This window comes from Triticum urartu, chromosome 5A, assembly GCF_056163025.1.
Source record: "Triticum urartu cultivar PI428250 chromosome 5A, HENAU_Tu73, whole genome shotgun sequence".
NCBI classification, from domain to species: Eukaryota; Viridiplantae; Streptophyta; class Magnoliopsida; order Poales; family Poaceae; genus Triticum; species Triticum urartu.
In genome coordinates, this window is record NC_141877.1 from 156,246,603 (window position 1) to 156,253,815 (window position 7,213).

Here is a 7,213-nt window from a genome sequence, read left to right on the forward strand (position 1 = left end):
ACGCACGAGGCTCCACTGACCCTAATTCTGATGCTATAAAATCCTATTTTTCCAAAAGAAATATGAGCGGAGGTTTCATCGCATTTTACGATATGGAGCCGCTGCCACCTCCTGTTTTTCATCGGGAGGCCAGATCTAGAGCCTGTTCGGGGCTCCGGAGAGAGGGATCTTCGGTCTTCGTCATCACTAACCATCCTCCATCACCAATTCCATGATGCTCACCGCCGGGAGTGAGTAATTCCTTTGGCTGGACGGTGGTGGGCTGGATGAGATTCATTATGTAATCGAGCTAATTTTGTTAGGGCTTGATCCCTAGTATCCATTATGTCCTGATAATGATGTTGCTATGACTTTGCTATGCTTAATGTTTGTCACTAGGGCCCGAGTGCCACGATTTCAGATCTGAACCGTTTATGTTTTCACCATAATATCTATGTTCGTGATCCGATCTTGCAAGTTATATGCACCTATTATGTGTTATGATCCGTAAACCCCAAGGTGACAACAATTGGGATACTTTCGGTGATGACTGTAGTTTGAGGAGTTCATGTATTTACTATGTGTTAATGCTTTGTTCTGGTTCTCTAATAAAAGGAGGCCTTAATATCCCTTAGTTTCCTTATGGACCCCGCTGCGATAGGAGGGTAGGACAAAATATGTCATGCAAGTTCTTTTCCATAAGCACGTATGACTATTTACGGAAATGCCTACATTATATTTATGAATTGGAGCTAGTTTTGTATCGCCCTAGTTTATGACTGTTATATGATGTATATCATCCAACGAAATCACCGATCCAATGCCTACGAGCTTTCCACATATTGTTCTTGCTAAGTTACTACTATTACTGCTACTATCACAACTGCTAGAAAATTACTGCTACTGTTGTTACCGTTACTATTGTTGCTACTACTATTGTTGTCACTATCAAACTATCATACTACCATGCTACTGATCACTTTGCTTAAGATATTAAATCTCCATGTGTGGTTGAATCGACAACTCAACTGCTAATACTTGAAAATATTCTTTGGCTCCGCTTCTGTCGAATCCATAAATTTGGGTTGAATACTCTACCCTCGAAAACTGTTGCAATCCCCTATACTTGTGGGTTATCAAGACCTTTTTCTCGCACCATTGCCGGGGAGCATATCTATATTTCTTGAGTCACTTGGAATTTATATTTATTGATCACTAAGAAGAATCAGAAAGATAACAAAACCAAGATAGTTCCCTCAAGACAAAGGGAGGTAAGGAACTGTCATCATACTCTGTACTTGATTCACCTTCTGTTTTAAGTAAGGTTGCAACACCACCACATGGTATTAATCCAGATATGTTGCAAGTTATTTTTGATGCTACTTCTGCTATGAATGATGCTATAGATGATGCTATTACTTTGCTTGATAAGACTATGCCACTAGGTGAATTTCTTGATGAACAAATTGCTAGAGCTAAAGATATTGAGAATGCTGAAACTGATGAAATTACTGAAACTGATGAAGTCTTTGAAACTGAAAACTATGAAACACATATTAGACCTAGCCCTCCTAGATTCGAATTGCCTAAGATACCTGAGGGTTATGTTATGGAGAGGTAGCTAGAGACTTTGTTGCTTGTAAGGATAGAGATAATCTCAAGAAATTATTATGCAAGTTGAAAGAAATATCTTTGAATGCTAGAATGAAATATGATCCTAGGTTTGCTACTTCACCTATCTTTATTACTGATAACGATTATGAGTTCTTTGTCGACCTAGAGTTAATTACTTTGGTTGAATCTGATCCTTTCCATGGCTATGAAACTGAAACTGTTGTGGCATCTTACTAAATTAAATGATATAGCCACCATGTTTACTCATGATGAGAAAAATCGCTATTAATATATTCTCAAGTTATTTCCTTTCTCGTTATGGGTGATACTAAGATATGGTATGATACTCTTACTCCTAGTTGTGTGCATAGTCCCTAGGATATGATTTACTACTTCTCTGAAAAACATTTTCCTACTCATAAGAAACAAGCTACCTTACAGTAAATATTTAACTTTGTGCAAATTGAAGAAGAGAGTCTCCTACAAGCTTGGGGGAGGCTTCTCCAATTACTTAATGCTTTGCACGATCATCCTCTCAAGAAAAATGAAATACTTGATATCTTCTATAATGGACTAACCAATGCTTCTAGGGATTTACTAGATAGTTGTGCTGGTTGGGTTTTCAGGGAATGAACTGTTGAGCAAGCTGAGGAATTATTGAATAATATATTGAAGAATTATGATGATTGGACTCTTCCCGGATGTCGTGGTTTTGTCAAGGCGGATGTCCTTGTGAAAGTACTTAGTTGTGGAGCCATCGCTACGGGTTAGCTTAAAGGGGTTAAAGCGGACGAGGGACGCGGGAGTTTTATACTGGTTCGGCCCCTTACGATGATGGTAAAAGCCTACTCCAATTGTGATGGAATTGCTAGGGTTTCGATGACCAGGGAGCGAATCCGCTTTGCCTGGCTCTCGAGTTGTTGTCTGTCGTCCCTAAACCGCCGCCGGGTCGTCCCTTTATATACATAGGCCGTCGGTTTACAGAGTCCCGAGGCCGGATCATCAACGTGTCCATCTCGGTCTCTATTCCTCCTATCTTACAATACAAGTTTACATGATAATGTCAGTTTATGTCTACAGGCCTTAACCCGCCTTTGGGCCTTGGGTCTTCATAAAGCGCCAACATCCTTTGTCTTCCTGGGCTTCTAATCTTCATAGAGTTAATCCGGCCACTCCTGGACAGTTTACGTCTAGTAGTAATATCCCCAACATTAGACCCCAGATTGATTTGAACTTGTTCATGTCAATCCTCAATACTTAGAAAAATTCCTGCCCTTGCACCTTCACATAAATATTGTAAACCACCCTGACGTCATCCTCCGGATTTGTAGTAAACCACCGTGACATCACCTGCTTATTTAAAGCTGAAGATACCCCTTTTATTAATAAGCATCCGACAATCGAGGCAACAATCTCGTTACCTATCCATTTTTTGGGCTCCTCGATTCCCGCGCCTGTCACTTATCTCTTTGTCCTTATAAATAGGGCGGAGGACCCCTTCCTTTTCCTTCCGTTGCCCTTTCCTCTCTTCTTCCTCCTCGCGACGCCTCTGCACCTGAGCGCTGCCGCCATCGTCAAGCTTCGTCTCTGCCTCATCATTGGCCGCAACATCAACCTGACTGGATCAGAAAAAGGCGGCGCACCTCTTCTGCTTCAACAGCTTCGGTAAGTCTTCCCACTTTTCTTTGTAGATCCACTTAGGGTTTTAGTGTTCATCGGAGTTCATCGAAGCTCTGGCGCTATTATTCTCTTTCCTTCCTAGTAGCATCAAAGACTAGTTAGATCTGTTAGCTCTTTGTGCGACCATAGCCATACTCTCCCTTTTCCTTATCATACCATCCTCTTCATATAGGAAAAACTCATCTGAACCTGATAAACTGGTATCTGAAATTTAGGTCTGAATATATTCTAGTTTTCTGTCATACCACAGATCTGAAATCATCGTATAACTCTTGTGAAACTTGTTTTCCTTCACTTAGGCATTTGTAGATCTGTACTCTTCATACCAATATAGGCGGTTTAACTTTTGGAAGTATGATAATCCGGCATATACCATTAGTCCCCTCCTAAACCGCCGATTCATTCATTCTTTCACTTCTTCCATCGCTAAACTCCATTTTAACAACATGCATATACCTATGCTTCTGCTTACCGCTTTATCATTCATAACTGCTTAAATTCCTTTCTCTTTACCCTGTTACGCTTTATGCCTTGTCAATTACGAATCCTAAACCGGTAGTAATCTTTTTAAGCTCTTCATTTGCAATGGCCAAACAATTCTATTCCTATAACTGGATCCCTTCCAGGGTTACTGAGGAGCAACTGAATGGAATGGTCAAAATTGGTACCTTACCGAAGAAAAATGAAATCCGGTGGCGAGTTCCTAGGCCGGAAAATCCTCCTACCCCTAGAGAGGGTGAAGTAGTGGTGTTTGATGATCATATAGGCTGTGGTTTCAAACCGCCTGGATCCAAGTTTTTCCGAGATGTACTTGCCAGCTTTCAGATCCACCCTCAAGATATTGGACCCAACTCTGTATCCAATATCTGCAACTTTGAGGTTTTTTGTGAAGCGTATCTACAAGAACCAACTGTTGATCTGTTCTGGGATTTCTTCCACTTAAACCGTCACACTGAATTTGTAGACGGGCCCAATACTGAACTTGGTGGCATCTCCATTCAGAAAAAGTGTGGAATCAAACTTGGTTCTACTGCATGGACACCTCTCTTGAAGATGAAAACCGTCTACCGGGTTACCGTGCTCACCAGCTCGCCAATACTCATCCGCTTCCGTAATGACTAAGTGCCCAAGAATGGGCCTCGTACGCAACACAACTCGCCAAGCTTAGAGCTTTTATGGCCCATGGTTTAACAGGTGTGGACGTCATCCGTTGCTGGATATCCTGGAGTATCTTGCCGTTAAGCCGCCTCTCCGGTTTAATGTGCGAGTACACCGGTGACGTAAAAGACTCCCAACGTCATATTGACATTCAGCTAACAGATGAGGAAGTTACTGAGTCTGTCAAGAAAATGCTAAATGAACCAGAAGCTGTCTGTAGCAAGACCGGGTTAAGCCCCTTTTACACACAGAACAAACCGCCCACTGTAAGTATTTGTTTTTGCTTTCGTTTTACACCTGATAATTTTGAACTGTGCAACTTTGAATACCCTCTGCCCATTTTTAAACAGGGTGATGATCCGTTCTGGAAAAAGAAACCTCGGGAGAAAGCAGTGAAGCCTTCTCGACCTAAAACAAAAGCTGTCAAGAAAACCACGAAGATAAAGGCACCTGAACCCATCGGTTTAGACCTTGATGATGACCCTGATGAACCGGAAGCAGAGGTAGAACTTGATTCACTTGGTTCACTTTTCATGCACCTCATTGACAATGATATTTATCAGGAGGACGCTGAGGGCATCCAAGCTGACGATGCAGAGGTAATTATCCTTTCCTCCGGTTCAGACCCTCTGCCAACACAAAAAATCCGTCAAGCAGTCCGGAAAGTAAGATTTTCTCACCCTCTTGCTCACTTGGATCCAAAATTTCATTTGAAGAAGCAGTAGCACGGTGCTCGCAGCACAACCCGGCACATCGTCCAAACGGTCACTTCGACCAGTTTACTGAACACCTCGGTTCAAAAACGCCGACCTGAGGTCTCACCCACTTCTGACACTTCTTATCCAAAGGCCGGCTATTTCCGACAACCTCTTAATCCGTCCGATTCGAATTATCAGGTGACACCTCCTTCATCATCCGGCGAATCAACGACCACACAACTCCCTCCTCTTAAGACCGTTGCTGGGTAAGTATTTCAACTCAATCTTTTTGATGTTTCACACTTTATATGCTATGCTAACCTTTGCATCTGTTCTTTTTAGAACCAAAGCCAGACCCAGTAAGAAGGCTTGGGTGAATAACCCGTCTGAAGACCATTTGGTGATTGAACTGGAGCTGACTACTGGACCGGAAGGTCCAAATACTGAGGCCACATTAGATGAACCACCCCCTCAAGATCATAACGTTGATGAACAAATAGAAGTTGATACCGCTGTGCAAGATGATAAAACGGCAAGTCCAGTCCGGATTGATGACGGATCTTCTAGTCCAGTGAAGGCTGCTGATATTCCATCAACTCCAAAAAAGCTACTGGTGACAAGGAAGATGAGGTTATCATTACTGGTGTTGGCCACACCTCTCCTGGCCATCCTGTTGTTTTCGCAAAACATAGTGCCAAGGAAGAGCGTGCTGCCATGGAAAAAGGCAAATGGAGCACCGATTTATAAAGCTATGCCCACCTCAGTGCTCAAGAACTCCACTCTGGCTTTCTAAACCGTCTGCACTCAAACCGTGACTATGAAGCCGGTTTAGTGAATCTGATGAAGGAGCGCTATGAGGTATTTTCATCACTGTTCCTTTCTTAAATCCAATTTGTAAGTACCAACTCTAGTAGCCCCCAAGGGCCAGTTTATGATGGCAATCATAAATCGGGATTTTGTAATACCTTAACCCTTGCATGCTTATCTTCCACATGTCAAGTAGTCTTTAAAATAAACCGGTATTTTATAATTGTGTTCCTGTACTTTTTGCTTGTGCAGTCCCCAAGGGCCGGTTTATCTTTCCAAGGTAAACCAGTTCTTTAACCAATGCTTCAATTTGAACAGATGTACATTAGCCCCCAAGTGTCAAGCATAATGCTTGCATTGTACTTGGGACTTGCAAAAATTTCTGGTAACAGAGCAAATAGGCATTAGCCCCCAAGTACAAAGTGCATAACTTGTTATGTGCTTGGTACTTTAAATATACATAACCCATTGATGATATATCTTGTCTTTGTAGGCCGAGCTGAGTAAGAAGGATGCTCAAACCGCCGACTTTCGGGAGAACATTAAATCTCAGCAAGTGGAGGCGTCCAAAGCCAAGGAAGAACCGACTAATGCTTTAGCAGCCATGGAGAAGCTGAAGGAAAGCTTTAAGAAGGAGCGTGCAGATTGGGACACAGAGAAGGCCGCTTTAGCAAAGAAGGCCGAAGACATAGAAGCAGCCTTGAAACCGGTGGTTGAGGAACTCACCGGTTTAAAGCAGCAAATAAACGCTATGAATTCTGCTGTGTTTGGTAAGCGTCCTTATCTGACGTTTTTTTCAGGTCACCTTATCCTTATCAGCTGCCAGTTTACCGATGCTTGCAATGTCACAGGGACCCGCATTACCCATCTGGGCTCTGATATGCGGATGAAGCTGAAGGTTGCATATACGTTGATAGAGCAGCTATATTTCGCATCCCAACGGGCTATCTGCGTTGCTGCTTACAACATGCCTCCTCCAACTTTGATAAAAGAAACCATCGAGAAGCTGTCAATGCTGCCCGCCCGGTTGGATGAACTGAAGAAATCAGCTGCAAGGTCAGGCGCTGTTACCGCGCTAATCCGGGCAAAGACATGGATTCCAGTTCTTGAACCGGCAGAAATTGGCCAAGGCTACCCCAGCGTAAAGGAAGACAGTTCAGAATTCAACAATGATGATCTCCGAAGACTCACAAGGGAAATGCAACCCATAGCGAGAAAATTGGCGGATGAAATGGATCTATCTCATTATCTGCCGGTTTATGATGTTGATCAGAAAA